Source organism: Lutra lutra, chromosome 16, assembly GCF_902655055.1.
Source record: "Lutra lutra chromosome 16, mLutLut1.2, whole genome shotgun sequence".
Lineage (NCBI taxonomy): Eukaryota > Metazoa > Chordata > Mammalia > Carnivora > Mustelidae > Lutra > Lutra lutra.
The window spans coordinates 3819328-3837506 of NC_062293.1; positions in this window are offsets into that span (position 1 = coordinate 3819328).

The following is an 18179-nucleotide window of genomic DNA, read 5'->3' on the forward strand; positions in this document are numbered from 1 at the left end:
TAAATGATTCTTATAAACACATCAACGTTAGTTTTCTCTTAATAGGCTTTTAGCGCCCAAAATGATACTATTTGAGGCTATGAACCCAAGAGACACAGGTTATTTATGTGATGCTTAATAAAATCGTTTTATTAAAATAGGTCAAATGTCACACTTCACATTTGGGGCCCCAAAGAACTCTTAGGTATTTAAAAATAATGAAAATCACTCTGTCTGTCTGAATGAAATGGAATAACGGAACAGTCAGGAACATGGTCACTGTTAATCAGGTAGACCTAACCTCTCTCATACCTTGGTTTCTTATCTACTAATGAGAATAAATGAAATTATATTAGACTTTCTATAATTGGCACATGATAAGCACTCAAAAAACTATAGCTATTGGGGCACCCGGGTGGCTCAGTCAGTTGAATGTCTGACTCTTGCTTTTGGCACAGGTCGTGATCTCATGGGTCATGGGATCGAGCCCCATGTCGGGCTCCCCACTCAGCGGGGAGACTGCTTGAAGGTTCTCTCCCTCTGCCTCTCCCCAACCTGTGCGCATGCAAGTGCACACTCTCTTTCTCTAAAATAAATAAATTCATTAAAAATGAAATTATACATATTAAAAAAACTATAGCTATTATGAAATTTAGAATCCTTCCTCCAGCCGCGAATTTGTATCTTCAAAGCAAACAGGCTTAGCCACGCAACAGGGCACTGAAATGCAAGAAAGCAGACTGTTCACCCTACTGCCCAAACCACGCCTTACTATCGTTTCTGAAGTGCAATTTCAGGAGAAAAAATGTAAAATAAAATGAAAAAAATTTTTAAAAGCAAATGAAAAAATGGGGGAAAGGTTATGGGAAAAAAACAAATAAAAAGATAAGAAAAACTTCTGAGGGCACCTAGGTGGCTCAGTGGGTTAAAGCCAGAGTGGGTTAATCCCAGAGCCCTGGGATCGAGCCCCGCACTGGGCTCTCTGCTCAGGGGGAGCCTGCTTCCCCTACCCCCGCCTGCCTCTCTGCCTACCCGTGATCTCTGTCAAATAAATAAATAAAATCTTAAAACAAAACAAAATAAAACTTCTGAATGATCTTAAAGGCTGAATCCTGAAATTGATATCCACTAATTTGAGACTTAGTTAGAAAATCACAACTTAAAGAGAAAAACCCATTTTTTAAAAAGATTTTATTTATTTATTTGAGGGGCACCTGGGTAGCTCAGTCATTAAGCATCAGACTTTTGTTCATGCCGTGATCCCAGGGTCCTGGATCAGCCCCACATCAGGCTCCCTGCTCAGCGGGGAGTCTGATTCTCCTTCTCCCTGCCTCCCCATCATTCTCACTCTCTCTTTCAAATAAATAAATAAAATCTTAAAAAAAAAAAAAAGAAATAGGCAAGTATGTAAGCTAATTAAATAACCACATCTAATAATTTTGCCAAAGGAATTAGGAATCAACACAAACTGATTTCAAGAAAAAGAATTTGGGGGCACCTGGGTGGCTCAGTAGGTTAAGCCTCTGCCTTCGGCTCAAGTCATGATCCCAAGGTCCTGGGATCGAGCCCCACATCAGGCTCTCTAAGCAGAGAGCCTGCTTCTCCCTCTCTATCTGCCTGCGTCTCTGCCTACTTCTGCCTACTTGTGATTTCTCTCGCTGTCAAATAAATAAATAAATAAATCTTTAAAAAAAAAAAAAGAAAGAAAAAGAATTTTGACAACATTCTTTTAAAATCTGATTTCTAGAGTCCCCCTGATAGAAAATAAAAGGATATGTTTAATATATACTAACCAAACATTCTGGGTTGGCCAGAATGGTTCCATTAGTTAAAATACTCATTCTTCCAGTGGGCTAGTATCTGAAGATAGTTACCAGATCTGTAAAAGGCAAACCAGGAATTATTTTGTTAATTTGTTTTCCATACCAAAATTTAAATTTAAATGTCACGTTATGTCTTCATAATTTGGTTGGTGGCACTTCCTGGCAAACCCCAAGGGCCCAGGGAGAGGCAACAGCCCACTGCTCTGGGTGCCCCCAGAAAACATGGAGCATGGGCGCCGCAGAGGAATGTGGAGACGGCCGCACACCTGCAGACGCACCCCACACGCTGGGCTGGCCAGCTGAAAACATGGTCAGTGGGTCACTATTCCCAACAAGACTAAAAACAGAAGGAAAGTACTCATTTCTCAGCCTCTTCTCTCCCCCTACTCTCATTTGTGGAAACAAGATCTCTGAAGAAACAGAGGACTCAAAACAAAACTGAAAACGTTGATCTTAGTATCCATAAAATACTGTAGATAAAATAAAGATTTGGACACGTTATTATCCCTGCTACCAAGTAACTCAAAATCTAAGAGAGAAATTATGATGATGATGATGATGAAAGTTTCTTTTGCAAAACAGGAATCTGTCAAGAGCTTTGCTGGAGTTCCGAGTCTAAAATGAACAGGGTGAATGATTCATGCTCATCAATTAAACACAAAACCGTAATATATACAAAAGTGCAACTGTGGCTAAGATTCTTACTCATCACCTGACTACAGTAAATAAATAATATTCTTGTCTGTTTTAAAGCCAGCCTCCCAAAAAGCTTCCCCACCGCACTCTATAAAAGTAACAAAAGGTCCATTTTATGGTTTTGTTTTCTTTGTTCAAAAAAAAAAAAAAAAAGAATCTACGATCACTTAGGTTTAAGGATGCTATTACATTTACCTAACCTTTAAAAAGTTCTAGTAACTTCGACACAGCCTAACACTGCTGTTTATGTTATAATCTTATCTGTTATGTCATAATCTGATCTTATATGTCCTAGAAATATTGAAGATTTGTTTTCTCTCTTTTCTCAATATCCCATATCCATATAGTTTACAACACACCTAGTACTGTTACATAAAGTCTGAGTTAAGATATTTTTATGGGTATGGTACTAAGAACATTTGATTTCATCGAGAGTATTCACCATAATTAACAGCAGAACCCTATTATTACATGGCTCATTACATACTGGGATTTATGCTGTGAGTCAAATCTCTATCCCAGAACTCAAAGAACAAACTCTCCTAAAACTGCTATCTTATGTATCATTTTTCCCCCAGTCAGCATTCTAAAAGGATGCACTCCATGTATTTTACCAACTACTTCAACATTAGGTTCTTCATTTACCTAAAGCCTCTCCAGAACTTCCAGAAAGAGCGGCAAGCACCGGGAGTCTTACCTTTTAGAACTCACTGCTTCCAACAGCCCACAACAGTCCACAACTCACTGCTTCCAACAGCTCACACCAGTCCTCCTTCTGTTTCGTTTTGTCCTGCTGATTCTTTGTAACACCTTTTCAGTTGGGTCCTACCACTAAGCTTGTCCAAGCCTGCATCACCTTACAGAGACAACTACCAAAACCATGGTCTTCACATTTCCAATTTCCCCTTCAACCACCTGCTCAAAAGAGGTTTCTAATCTGCCACCTGGTCCATGTCATGCCCATCGACAACCACTGGCAGCCAAAGAATGGAGGTTGTACCCACACAGCTCCTTAGCCTCACGGCCAACACAAGCTTCTACTTACAGCTAGACCTAGTATTCACTTATTCGATAAAAATACTGAGTCCCAGGGGTACCTGGGTGATTCAGTCCATTATGCGTCTGACTTTTGATTTTAGCTCGGGTCTTGGTTTCAGGGTTGTGAGTTCAAGCCCCATACTGGCCTCCGTGCTGGGTATGGAGTCTACTTAAAAAAAAAAAAAAAAAAAAAAAAAAAAAGAGAGTTCTAGCTGCTATTTTTAGCCACTTTCCAAAACATTCCCCCATCCATCCAAATTCTATCAACTTTCCAGGTCCTGTTTCCAGTGAAGTCTTGCCTGACCACGACAACCTGAGGCCCTTTCCCTCTTCTGAATGATCAGGCACTCTATTTCTGCATTCTCAAAGTACATTCCACTGAATCAAAAGGCAATATAATGTGTAAACAATGTGTGATAGTCACATAAATTGGGGGAAAATTGGGCTAATAAAGGTAAACATTTTTTTCCTGCTACACTTCTGGGAGCATCCACTATGTTAACATGTGTCTTCAAGAGGGCAGATACGGTATATGACTATATAATTATATACCATACGTTTTTGTTAACTTAAGGAAGTTTCACAACATTTAATTGCTATTTCAGGTTTGGTTTTGTTTTTTGTTTGGTGTCTGCCTCCCTCACTAGTCAGACAACTCTAGGAGGGCAGGGAGCCGTTGGTCCTGACTGTGGTCACCGCACAGGAAGGCATTAAGTTTCGGTGGCACAGAGCACTAATGACGCGCCAGACTTGGGGTTCAGAAGGCAGTGCAAGATGCCGATGTCGGCATCACAGCACCTAAACGCATTATTAAGTCTCTGATTTGGGGTAAATTATTCAGCCTCTGTGGGGCTTAGCCTCCCGCCTCTAGAGGATGGACATAGTAACGAGCTACCTCACAGGCTGCTGCAGAGGAATGGGTCTCACACACACACACACACACACACAGTGCCCAGAAAGCATTCGCTTAATATTAGCAGATGGATTGGTAGGATACAGACCAGAAGAAAGACTAATTAAAAAGCTATTCAAATAATCCAAGCTATTTATCCATGAGTGAGGGCTTTGAAGTGGACTGAGTCTAAATTCCGGCTTTCCCTTCTACCGGCTGTAGGCTCGTGTAGAAATTACTTTGTCCTCTGCCCTCCCTTTCCCAGTCTGTACATTGGGAACAATAAAAGCAACCATTTTTTCAGGTGTGTTGTGCTGTGAAGATGGAATAAGATCATACTCATGTCCTCGGTACACTATCACACAGTAAGTGCTCAATCATTAACTGTACCTATTTGAAGATTATTTTTAAGTGGAGCTCTGGTGACCTTTCCAACCAGCGCCCCCCATCCCCATCCCCAATTCTCAACTGTCCCAGAGACTCAAATGTCCTTCCTTCCACAGAGCCACCTTCCTCCCCCACCTCATCCCCCAGCCCAAAACCCTTCTCTAAACCATCAGCCTCCTGAAGAACAAAGATTAAATTCCTTTCCTACAGCCTTTCCCCTCCCCTTGTGCACTGCCCACGTGATATACAGCGTGAGAAAACAGAATATAATCAAAGGAGTAAGTCTGCCCCCCCCCGCTTGTAACTTCTGAACAACTCTGTTAACATCTCTCCACGCACGCGTGGATGGACAAGTGGCTCAGCGTCCCAACGCTGCCATTTCCCAACTGCAGATCTTAACTTCAATTCCCTGTTGCTACTTTAACTTAGATTTCCCCCACTTATTAAAAGAGTAATTAAAAAGAAATTATCTTTGGGAATAAAAAGTAAACAATACCCTTGCCAGGCTCAACTCAAGCAGCTGATTTTAGCTGAGAGACGCTAGTCTTAATGAGCTAGACGCACACATAAGTGAATCCGACAAACCGCTCTTCCCCTAAACCACCTTGGCTCTACCCAGTCTGCACCTTAGTAAGGGACTCAACCACAGACAGGGGTGGTCTCCTGCTGAGAAGACTTGACTTGATACTGTGGTACTAGAAGGGCATTCACAGGAAGGGCATTATGAAGACACAATACAGTATTAATTTCTAAAATGTTCCAAAGAAAGAAAACAGAAAGGGTCTTTAAAGAAAAAAAAAGAGCTGGGGCACCTGGGTGGCTGATTTCAGGGTCCTGGGATTGAGCCCCACATCTGGCTCTCTGCTCAGCAGGGAGTCTGCTTCCCCCCCCCCCACTGCCTCTCCCCCTGCTTGTGATCTCTGCCTGTCAAATAAATAAATAAATAAATAATCTTTGGAGGGAAAAAAAAAAAAGAAGAAATAGAAAAAAGAGCCGTTCGGGTGTTTGCATTCTAGAGGATCACGGGGGATCTTGTGGATTTATATACGAACAAATGCTGGTCACAAAAAATGCTGTAACCTTATAATGACGACAAAATGATCTATTTGCACACTCTTTCATTCTCATACTTTTGCACAAAAAATTGATGAGGAAGTAAAGCGGGAAGCAAGCCACAAATGGACCAATCCCTCCTGCCGGCTCTCTGGAAGCAGATTCCAGGTGACTCTTTGGGCCCTGGGTGCCATGACCCAGTGGTCCAGTGACCCCACGGCTGTTCAGGCAGGCTGCTATCTAATGAGAGAGGAGTGTTGTGACAAACAGGTAAAGAAAGAAAGAGAGACCACAGGACAAGTCACTACTCCCACTTCCTAGAGCAAATATTTAAACACACTGACCTCGAAGAGACGTGCCTTAGAACCTGTATCCTTGCCCGTCCTTCCTCATTACTGTATCTTAGAAAACCAAAGTCCCATTGCATAGCTCGAACTCAAAGAGCCACATGACGGGGCGCCTGTGTGGCCCAGTGGGTTGGGCCTCTGCCTTCGGCTCAGGTCATGATCCCAGAATCCTGGGATCGAGCCCCGCATCAGGCTCTCTTCTAGGAGGGGAGCCTGCTTCCCCCTCTCTCTGCCTGCCTCTCTGCCTACTCGTGACCTCTCTGTCAAATAAATAAATAAAATCTTTAAAAACAAAACAAAACAAAACCAGAGCCACATGGAATATTACGAGTTCAAGACAGCAGTGAACACTGCTTTCCCAAGGCCATTCCTTCTGCGGTGGCTGCAGCCAGGAGGGCTCAGGAGGGCGCGAACAACTATCTGTGCTTCAGCACTGATGTTTTATGGCTGGGCGCCCAGATTGTCTAGCTCCGCACACAGCTCTGCAGCCTCTGGAGGGCTACGGGGGAAGAATGCATTCTTAATGAACAGCTCTCCGTCCCTGCAACAGCTTCTTCATTCTCTGAAAGCATCTGTGGCCAAGAAAAGAATTCATTTTTAGTAAAACTCTAAACATGGCACAAAGGGGATGAATTTTCACCATGTTTTTAATATACAAAGCCTCCTCACATCCCAGTTGGAGAATTAAAGAATACGTATTTTACTTTTCATTAAATAACTTACAGTTCAAACGCATGCTCTGCACAACAGCAAACTTACAGGATTATTTTATGCCAGCAATTCAAACAAGTTCGCTGGGTGAGGATTCCACATTGCTTGGTTTCAACATCACACATACAATCTCTACACAAGATTACAGCTATTTCTGACAAGTAATCTTTATATTTGTAAGTAATTATATTCTTGAAAAGTTGTATACAAGCTGAACGTTTATAATTGAGAACACTTTACTGCGTTAAAATCTATTTTTAAAGAAAGCTTACTGTATTATTATTTGGCAAAGTAAAGAATGCTCTCCTCATGACTGCACAATTATTTAAAAGCTAATTTGTAAAAATTTAGATATTCGTGATTAACTGGCTTAAAGCAAGAAAATCTGCAAAAATCTACCTGGGGGGGAAAAAAAAGGCCAGTTCTCATTTGATATTCCATTCTCTCTGTTTAAATCTGTGGCATCTCCAAGCAAAATTAAGATGCTGTCTTAATTAAGCAAATAAAATCTACTCATCATACAAAAAGACTGCAACACTAATACTCCTTCAAAAGATTGCCTTACAGCTCATCTAAAACATCAGAAGACCCTCTAAAATAAAGCTGGGTGTGAAAAGTAAAAAGCCATTTGTCTCAAAAATCACCAGTAAGAAGCCATAACAACGTCAAAGAGACCAAAAACAAAACAAAACACACACACACACACACACACACACACACACACACACACACACACACACACACACACACACGGCTGCCTGGCTCTTCCCCGCTTACTTAGACCTTCCAGGTGCTCTCTGCTAAAGGCTCCTGGTTCTAAGACCTCCTATAAATCTGTCCCTCCTGACCTGTTTCTCATGCTTCCCACCCGCGGCCCCAGGACTTCAGTCGCTCTAGCTAATCTCTGTTTGCTGCATCCCCAAATCTTAATAATCTCAAATGTTGTTCTGATAAGGGAAACAGCCTCAGAGTAGACAATCTATTTTCTTCCTTATAAAATCTCAGATAGCAACCTTTGCACACTAAGCCCTGACTGAGTGCTAAGAGTCTTCTATGACATTCGCATGCAATCTCATGGGTCTAATTCTTACTGAGGAAGGCCCAAAAGACCCATAAATAGTCTTTAAAATGGCTCCTAAGCCTGAAAATGTCAAGTTGTTAGAAAAGTTATATGATGCCAAAGATATTCTATATACTCAAATAAAGGATAAATAAACTAATTGCACTAGTACCCCCCCCCCGCTTTTTTTTTTAATTTAAGATTAGCATCACTTTCAGTGGTGCAAGAGTAAGTTTATACTCAAGCACTTCTCGCCCTCACTTGGAGTCGGGGCAGTCATGCAGACACGCCGTCTGCAGCCAGTACTGTAGGAATTCTATCTTCCATTTCTTTCCAACTGAAAGCTCTCTTCACTGAAGAAAAAGGCTGCCCCACTCCAGTCCTGACCTCCTCCTCCCCAGCTTGGTTTTGGAAGTGAGCCAGATGACAGCATTTGGAGAAGCACAAATTTATCTCAGTAAAGCTGGCTGTTTAACAAAAAGGTGGTGGTGGTGAGAAATACCGTAATTTTAGAGTATATCCCCCCCCATTACTAACTTCTGTTTTAGCCCCTGCAGGTCCAATGAAACAGTGCACCCCACTTTCCCTCATACTCAGCCCTCTAATGCAACTATGTGTTCCAAAATTCCTGAGCCAACTAAGTATAAATATAAGCCTGCTACAAAATAATCCTTGTCAAAGTGTTAAAACACGCGCCACTTAAAAAAGAACAACAATAAACACTGTAAGAAGGAAAACCAGAGTCAACATTTACATGTACCCCAGGTTACTACTAAAATATTTAAACGCCAGAATCCAAAATGAAATAGTGAGATTAAGTCTTATGACAGCCTCGGTGTCAACCTTATCTAATTTAATAGCTTAAAAGTGAAAATCAGGTAACTGTCAGTAAGATCTTTGCTCTGGACAAGAAAGATGGAAGACTTAGAATCAGTATTTTAAAACTAGATCATCTGGGGTGCCTGGGTGGCTCAGTGGGTTAAGCCTCTGCCTTCGGCTCAGGTCATGATCCCAGGGCCCTAGGATGGAGCCCTGCATGGGCCCTAGGATCGAGCCCTGCATCCGGCTCTCTGCTCAGCGGGGAGCCTGCTTGCCCCGCACTCTTTCTCTCTCTCTCTCTCTCTGCCTGCCTCTCTGTCTACTTGTGATCTCTGTCTGTCAAATAAATAAAATCTTTAAAAAAATAAAAGTAGATCCTCATAATAAAATCAAGTCTCTCTCTGTGTGTGTGTGTGTGTGTGTGTGTGTGTGTGTGTGAGTTTAATGTATATAAAACATCTGGGATTCCCCAGATCCATTCTCTTGCTTAAGGAAGTGCTAGCTTGAAGAAATCACTCTGTGTCACCATAAGTCAAATTTAACTTAACCAATACTTCTACTGTTACTATTTCCTGGGGTATCAATATGCCGTAGCCCAAGGTGTGAAAGAGTCTGAGACCCTCTATTTTTATGAGAATATAAATATTAAAAACTTTCTGTAGAAAGAGCAAATGTTCAGGATAGGGAAGTAAAGCGGCAGCTACGCAGACCATTACTGTCTCACATAAACACTGACAAAATTAACTTGGATAATGAAACTGGGCTAGTCATCTCTCAAAACCTCATTTACCATCATTTCCCCCAACAAAGCATCCTCAGAGTGCCACATGAAAGGTGTTCAAAGGCCTTCACCATCTCTGTGGTGCGGGAATAATGTAAATTTCTTCAAGGTGCCCTCAGCCAACCAAGTTCATCTGGCCAGAGGCTAAGTTTTATCTTCTACGTCTTCTGGTAGCACAGAAGGAAGTCTGGAACCGAAGCACGCGACTGTCAACACCCGGCCACACTTCAAACCGGCCACCACTGTCCGCTGGGATCCCTCAAGACACATCTCCAGCGTCTCCACTCATCCTCACAGTTACTCAATTCTAAACGTAGGACGTAAGTTGCATAAAATAAGCCTTGCGCGGGTCAGGTCCGGCCCAGGCCCCTAGCAAAGGCTACACAGTGATCATCATCATCTGACCACCTCGACCGACAGCAGCGCAGCGACGAGAACACCCGATACTGGAGAAAACCCGACCCTGGGCTCACAATCGATTAAACCAGCCAGATGCCCACAACTTGCAAGTCGGACATCCACAGAGCACCATTTTGAGCTCAGAATCTGCGGTTCATGCCTAGACCCAGGCGAGCAGGCAACTCAAATGGAGGTTTAATCTGACAGAGGCAAAGCGACAATTCCACTCATTTTATACAGCATCACTCGACACCGCGGAGCGCCTTAAAACGCGAAGGTGCAGCCGGGCTCTGCAGCTCCTCCTCCCCCGCCCAGGGCGGCACCGACCCTGCATCTCCGGTGAGATCCCCAAAGCTCTGTGCAACCGACAGGCGAGCGGTTTCCCCGCCGGGTTCCCGCGCGGAACCCCTACCGTCGCACTCGCACGTTCTAACAGCCACGAACCAAGTGATTCAATGTCACCCACAAGGTAAAGGTGCAGACGAGGCGTCGCTCAAGCAGAGGCGGCACTGGGGCGCTCGGGTTACGTGATGTGCTAGCAGGGCAGCTGTGGCGCGGCTCCTTTTCCTCGTGCGCATTGCTCCGCAGTCTGCAGCCCGGCCGGCAGCCCACCTGATTCCAGACCCGCAGAAGAGCCGGGGGCGCCCGCACCCTCCCCCAAAGCACGCCCAGGGCTCGCTCTTCCCGCAAACGACGACGCGGGAGGCCCTGCACCAACAACGCTGCGGGTTCGTGCGCGCCATCGGAAATGCAAAATCCAGGGGCGACTGTTCCGGGGGCGCCGGGCTCCAACAGCCGCACCGGTTGAAAGCACACACATCTGGCGTGTGACCGCACCGCCCGCCGCGACCCCGCCGGCTCCCCCGCACTCGGCGCTCCGCGGACCTCTCTCCCCGCGCGCACGCACGCACCGGCCCCGCGCCGCCCGCGGCTCCTCCCGCCGCCCCGCGCCGCGCATCCCTTCCCGCCCGGACCCGCCAGCCCCTCGCGCTCCGGGCCCGGCCGAACAAAGGCGACGCCGCCAGCTCGGCCAGCGGCGGGGACTCGGAGGCCCGGCCCGCTCTCACCTGGGCTCCGTCCCCGGCGGCGGCGGCGGCAGCGGCGGCGGCGGCGACGGCGGCTCCTCGGCGGGGCTCCGGCGGCGCGGGCCTGGCGGCGGCAGCGACAACAACAACAACGATCCGGACGACCGCCCCGGGGCCTGCGGGGCGCTCGGGCGGCAGGGGCCCGCTCAGCGCCGGCGCCGCGGGCTCAGGTCCCGGCGCGGGCGGCGGCGGGGGCGGCGGCGCGGGCGGGTGGGCGGCGGCGCGTCCCGGCAGGTCCAGGTCCGGCCCCGGCGACGTCGCGACGCGCCCTCCTCCTCGCGCCCGCAAGCGGGACGGCGGCTCCGGCGCGGCCCGGGATCCGAGGTGGCGGCAGCGGCGACGCTCGGCGCTCGGCGCTCGGCCGGCTCCGCTCCCTCCGCCTCCCGCTCGGGCGGGCCCGCAGCGGCGGCGGCAGGAGCGCGGCGGGCGCAGAGACAGCCCTGTCAGGGGCGGCGGGGACGGCCGGGGCGGCGCTCAGGACTGCGGGGCGGCGGGGCCGGCGGCGGCGGCTGCGGCTCCCGGGGCCGTCGCGCTGAGGTGCGGAGCTGCCACCGCGGCCATCTTGTTGCTCTAACTGACAAGAACCCTCCTCCCCCCGCTCCAGCCAGACGGGGCGCTCGCGCCCCCTTCCCCGCCCCGCGTTGGCCTCCAACAGGAAGTCGTCCCGGCCCCTGCCACGTGACTCCACTGTATCTGCATACCGGAGGCGAACTGGCCAATCGGCGCTCTGCGTCCGAGCTCCGCCCCCGCGCGCCCCTCCCCGGCCCATTGGTTCTCCCTGGCCAGACCACGCCCCGTCCTTCCCCCTTAATACCCGCTCGCGTTGTGGTTCCGCAGACTGCGCGGGGAACGCGCCGGGGAGCGAGCGGGAGCGCGCGCGCTCCCCCTGCCTGGGCGCGTTCAAGTCTAGGGGGCTCGCGCTGTGCCTGTGGTGCTTGGAGACCGGCGCGACATCCTTCCCGATCTGTGGGCGCCGTGACTCGGTGTTAACGCGTTGGACGGCGGGCGCGGACCCGGCCCTGCACATCCGTCTGCTTCCCCCCCAGCCCCCGCCGGCGCCCTGCGGCGCCCGGGCCCGGGTCTTGCGCCGTATCCGCGCCGGCCCTCTGTGCAGCAGGGACCGGCGCCGACTGCAGCGCGCGTCCCGCCCGTGCCGTGCACACGCCCTGCACCTCCCCGCCATGCACAGACTCGTACACGCGCCGAGCCGGGCCCGGGAGCATCCTGCTCGCCGCGCGCTTCCCAGCCTCCCCTAGCACTCAGCGGCTCCCCGGGGAGCGCCCTGCTGCGAGCCAAACAAGCCTCCCCGCGGAACAGCCTCCCCCCACCTCGCCGGGAGGCTTCCTCCGCCCACGAGAGCGAACCGTCCGCCCCCACCGCGTGGACCCTGTGCCAAGGGCGGGGGCGGGGTGGGCGGTGGAGGAGGACCGGGACGCTCCAGCGCGGTACCCGGCGGTGGTCCTCCATTCCTTCGCGTCTCCCCGGTATACAGTAGTCATTAACCGTAGGTAGGGATCAGGAGGGATGTGCGATTTAAAAGTCCCTTTTTAAGTTTCAGCACGAGTCACGAGGACATTTTAAAACCGAGGATTTTCTCCATTTTCGTGAAGGGTCGTGGTAGCAGGCCAGCTTTCCCCTTCGTGCGGTGGAAGGAAGCTCAGCGGGGCTGCTCGAAAGTTGTTGGTGTTGGAGGAGGCCATTCCCTGTCGACGTGTCCCCATCTTGAAGAGCAGATAATGACACACTACTTTCGCAATGCAATTTTGTTACCGCAAGTGTCATGCTTTGGAAGTCTGGGGATGAAAGAGACAAAACAAATTCCCCGCTCTCGTTTCCCATCAGATGGGTCTCCTGAGCCCCGTGCTCTTCTTTCTTCCTACTGCCATATTTTAAGCCTTCTAGTAGCCAGATTCACAAACCACTCTCGGAAGTCGTCTTCGAATGTCTGCGTTGTGTATTTTCCCTACCCCAAAACCCGTCTCACTTAGAATGAGCTAAAGTCAGATTTTATTTACATGAATTCTTGACTGCGGAGAAACATGCATTTTTAAAAAAATTTCTCAAAGATAGAGGTGTCATCGCATGCTCCAGGAGGGAGTGCAAAGTAGTAAAATCTTCAAAATAAGCAGCATCCCGTAAATAGATTGCTAAATCAATGGAGAGGAATCCAGATACGTGGGTAGACCAAGCATTGTAATAAACAGAAATTTGGGGGAAATGGAACCGAAGTTACATTATTTAATATCCTTGATGTTAAATTTGTGACTGTAACCTCTCAACTTTACCTACCTTGTTCTCTTTACTACTCTCCTCCCTCAGCTTAAACTGGGCAAAATAATTGTTTTCTCCTGTTACCTTAGCCTATTAACACTAGGAAGAAAAGTAGCATTATATTGACCATATATATATATATATATATATATATATATTTTTTTTTTTTTTTTTAAGATTTTATTTGTTTATTTGAGAGAGCATGATAGGGGGTAGGGTCAGAGGGAGAAACAGACTCACTGCCTAGCAGGGAGCTGGATGCAGGACTGGATCCTCGGACTCCAGGATCATGATCTGAGCTGAATGCAGTCGCTTAAGCAACTGAGCCAGCCAAATGCCCTGACCATATTTTCTGAACGAAAAATTGGACTCATGGTTTGGCATGAAGACCTGTAGCACTAGAAAAAATATTTAAAATTAGGGGGGGCGCCTGGGTGGCTCAGCGGGTTAAAGCCTCTGCCTTTGGCTCAGGTCATGATCCCAGGGTCCTGGGATCAAGCCCCGCATCGGGCTCTCTGCTCAGCAGGGAGCCTGCTTCCCTTCCTCTCTCTCTCTGTCTGTCTCTCTGCCTACTTGTGATCTCTGTCTGTCAAATAAATTAAAAAAAAAAATCTTTAAAATTAGGGTTGACCCAGAAACATTGAGACACATGACGGTTATGAATATGGGGATTGCAGAACACAGTGTCACTCAAGGCTCTTTGAACTGATTAAAGGATGAGCAAAGACCCCAAGCAAAGTTGTAAAATGGGGAAGTGCATATCTGGGGTCTTCATCCCCTGATGGGCCCTGTCATTACCATCTCATAGCTAAGATATGAATTAATAATCTGTAATAATGGTCAAAACTGACAGAATCACATTTAAGAGAATTAAATGTTGAATGTAGCTCTTGAGTTAAAGTCAGCTAGTTGAAGACATTTGGAGAAGATCTGGCTGGACACAAGCTCATGTAAAAAAATTTGTGGTTTCAGGTGGCCACATGCTCACATGGTTAAAGATGCAAAAATCACTTGTTAAAAGACATGCGATCTATGTTTTTTTTATTTTTAGAGCGGGTGGGGTGAGAATGGGGAGAAGGGGCAGGGGGAGAGAGAGAATCTTAAGCAGGCTCCATGCCCAGTGCAGAGCTGACTTGGGGCTCCATCTTATGACCTTGAGGTCATGACCTGAGCCAAAATAAGAGACATTCAACAGACTGAGCCACCCAGGTGCCCGCCACCCACTTTTTTTTTTAAGTAAGCTCTACACCCAACATGGATCTTGAACTCAAGAGATCAAGAGTCCTATACTCTCCCTCTTGAGCCAACCATGTGCCCCAGAAAACACACAATCTGTATTAAAATAGTGTCCATTTCAAGAGACTGTATTCTAAGCTGGCCAGACCCCACGTGGAGTATCGTGGCCAATTCTGAGTACTAAAGACACAGGAAAGAAACTGACAAGCTTAAAGACTGCATCAGGGAGAGTCATGGAGACAGCAAGCTGTTGATGGAAATCCTCTGGTCATTCAGCAGGGCTGAAGGAGCAGGAGAGACTGATATAGGGAAGAGGAAACAGGACAGAATGGCTGTCGTCAAATTTTTTAAAAATACAAATAGGCACTGGTAAATTCTGTGAGATCCCAGGAGGCAGACCTGTGGTCAGTGGGTGGAAGGTTTGGAGGCAAATTTTGGTTTCATTCAAAGAAGAATCATGAGGGTTATCCACAGAAACCCCAGCTTGAAATGTAACAAGATCCACATCTAGTTTATGCAGAAAGACAGGGGATCATGTTCCTGTCTCCATGGATATTGCAGAATAGATTACTGCCTGGACACAAAGGCTGAACTAGCTCAGCGGTTCTCAAAGTGTGCTCCCTGGACCAGCAGCATCAGCATCACCTGGGAACTTATTAGAAATGCAATTTCTTGGATCCCCCCACCAGATCTGCTGAATCAGAAACTCTAGGGATGAACTCCAGATATCCTCCGCTTAACAAGCCCTCTAGGTGAATCTGATGCTCACTAAAATTTTAGAATAAAACAAAATAAATAAAAAGGGCATCTTTCCTTGGGGTTCTATCTGTGTGTGATACTGGCCTCATTTACACTGCCCACCTCCGACCACACAGGACTGCTTTGCTTCGTCCTGAAATCCTATCCATCCCCCTAGATCTGTTGATTCTGCAAGTAGAATTTTCATCCTCATGGTAAGCTCTTAAATGGAAAAGCTTCAAGGCTCAAACAAATGACTGTTTTCCAAAGAAAAGGTAATGGAGCTGGGCTCCGTTCTTCCGGTCTCCCTGCTTGTCACCAGGAGATGGTAACTAACTTAGCCTTAAAATATGTCATAAGTGGGACACCTGGCTTAGTTGGTGAAGGGTCAGCCTTCAGCTGAGCTCATGATCTCAGGATTTTGGGATTGAGTCCCACATTGAGGTCTCCGCTCAGCAGGAAGTCTCCTCCCTCTGCCTGCTGCTCCTCCTACTTTATTCTCTCTCTCTCTCTCTGACAAATAAATAAATAAAATCTTTACAACAAGTGTGATAAGCTTGGGGTGCCCGGCTGGCTCTTGTGGAGTATCTGACTCTTGATCTCCAGGTCATAGGTTCAAGCCCCCACACTGGGGATAAACTCACTTTAAAAAAAAATGTGGTAAAGCTTAAAAGGTCTTTCTTTTCGAACGCTGTTCACATAAATTAAGCGGGTAGCTTGTTTAAAATCCAGATTCATCAGGTTCAGGGTATAGTCCATGAAGCCGCACTCTAATCAACTCCCCCCCACCACGTGATTCTGATGCTATTGTCCTCCCACTCCACTGAAGAAAATGCTAGAATAAAGCCAAGAACCTTAAATATGAACAAGGGCTTTAGATTTCTTTGTATTCCTCAGTGAGTTAGAGAAAACTCGTACTGTGTGTCAGGCAGAGGACTAGGGCTTTGGAGCTGAAAACCATGATTATGACACATAACAAAATGCTGAAGAAGGCAGGGGAAAGACCTAGGCCATCTGGAGGGCTCAGAAAGACTTCCGGGGGCATCTCTGGTTTGATTCTTGAAAGATGCAAGGGAGCGATGTGGTCAGAGGCTGAGGAAGGGGATTGAAGACGGAGGGACCAGTCCGTGTAAAGGGAATGTGAAAGAACAGTGTAGCACTTTGGGGGGCAGCAAAGTGTCAACAGGGTTGAAACAGTCCTCACAAGGGCAGTGGACTGGCTCCCTCGGTAGTGCGGTCAGGCATCCGGCCTTGGGCTCAGGGCAGGGATCCCAGGGTCCCAGGATTGACCTGCATCCGTGCTCAGCAGGGCATCTGCTTCTCCCTCTTCCTCTGCTCCACGTCCCTGCTTGTGTTCTCTCAAATAAATTTAAAGACGAAGAATGAAAGAAAGAGAGGGGCGCCTGGGTGGCTCAGTGGGTTAAGCCTCTGCCTTCAGCTCAGGTCATGATGTCAGGGTCCTGGGATCTGAGCCCCACATCGGGCTCTCTGTGGGGAGCCGCTTCCTCCTCTCTCTGCCTGCTGCTCTGCCTACTTGTGATCTCTCTCTGTGTCAAATAAATAAAATCTTTTTTTAAAAAAAGGAATGAAAGAAAGAGAGAGAAAGAGAGATGCAGACGGAAAGGAAGAAAGGAAGAGAAAAAGGGAGGAAGGAAGGAAGGTCCTCATATAAATGTAGAAAAGGAAGTGGGCAAATGAGCAGGGACCAGATTTTAAGGACCCTCCCATGTCACATTTAGGAGTTTGGGCTTTATCCTGAACGCAATGTAGAGCTCTTGAATATTTCTAAACATTATACTTGGCTGTCCAAGAGATCACTGTGGAAATATTGTGGCAGGTGGCAAGGGGGAGGGAGGTAGAAGGAGCAGGAGGTGGGGGGAAGAGGATGAAGAAGGTGGGACAGGAGCAGAGTCCTACTGCAGAAATGAGGAACTATGCAGGTGACTAGAGTGGCAACAGAGGTCAAACAGGAAGGATCCACTTGAAAGAAAATTTTCACTCCTGGGGACTCTGTGGGACTCCGAACTCATATAGAAGATGCCTAAGCAAGACGGTAAAGGATGATACCCAGTTTTCTTGCTCAGTGAGAGGTGGAGAGACAGTGAGGCAGGAGCTGCAGGAGGAGGGGACGAGGGAGAGGAGAGGGAAGAGGAGGAAGAGAAGTGCCAGAAGAGCTTGAGAAGGTTCCAGCCAGACACACGGAATTCCAGGGGAACCGGAGAGGCCAAAAGGGGAAGGAAAAGGTGGTTAGTGACAGTGTGACTGTAAGCTCCACCTGCTAGAGTCAGGAAAGTTCCACCAGACTGAGCAACCATGAGGTCGTTCTGTCCTCAGTACAGATGCCAGAGGGCACCAGGCTATGGGGAGAGCCGGGGCAGGGCAGACAGAGGGGAGGATAAGGAGGGATCCTCTTGTGAAGTTTCGCTGTTCTTATGAGAGGAATTGTATCCCTTGCAAAAGATTTACTGGAGTCCTAACCCCACCTGTGTCAGAATGTGACCTTCTTTGGTGATATAGGGTCTTCCAGATACAGTCAAGTTGGAGGTTATTCCGAGGGACCATAACCCAAGAAGACTGGTGTCCTTACAGAAAGAGGAGAAGTGGACGCCCACCGACATGCACGAAAGGGGAAGGGGAAGGTCAGGTGAAGAGGAAGGCAGAGATCGGGCGATGCATCTATGAGCGGGGGGGGGGGGGGGGGGGGGGGACACAGCAAAGATGGCCAGCGAAGGCCTAGCAGCTCAAAAGGAGGCCCGGAGGGGATTCTGCCGACACTGGGGTCCTGCACTTCTGGACTCCAGAGCTGGGAGACAATACATTTCTGTTGCTGAAGCCACCCAAGTGCATGGTTTCATGTTCCTGCG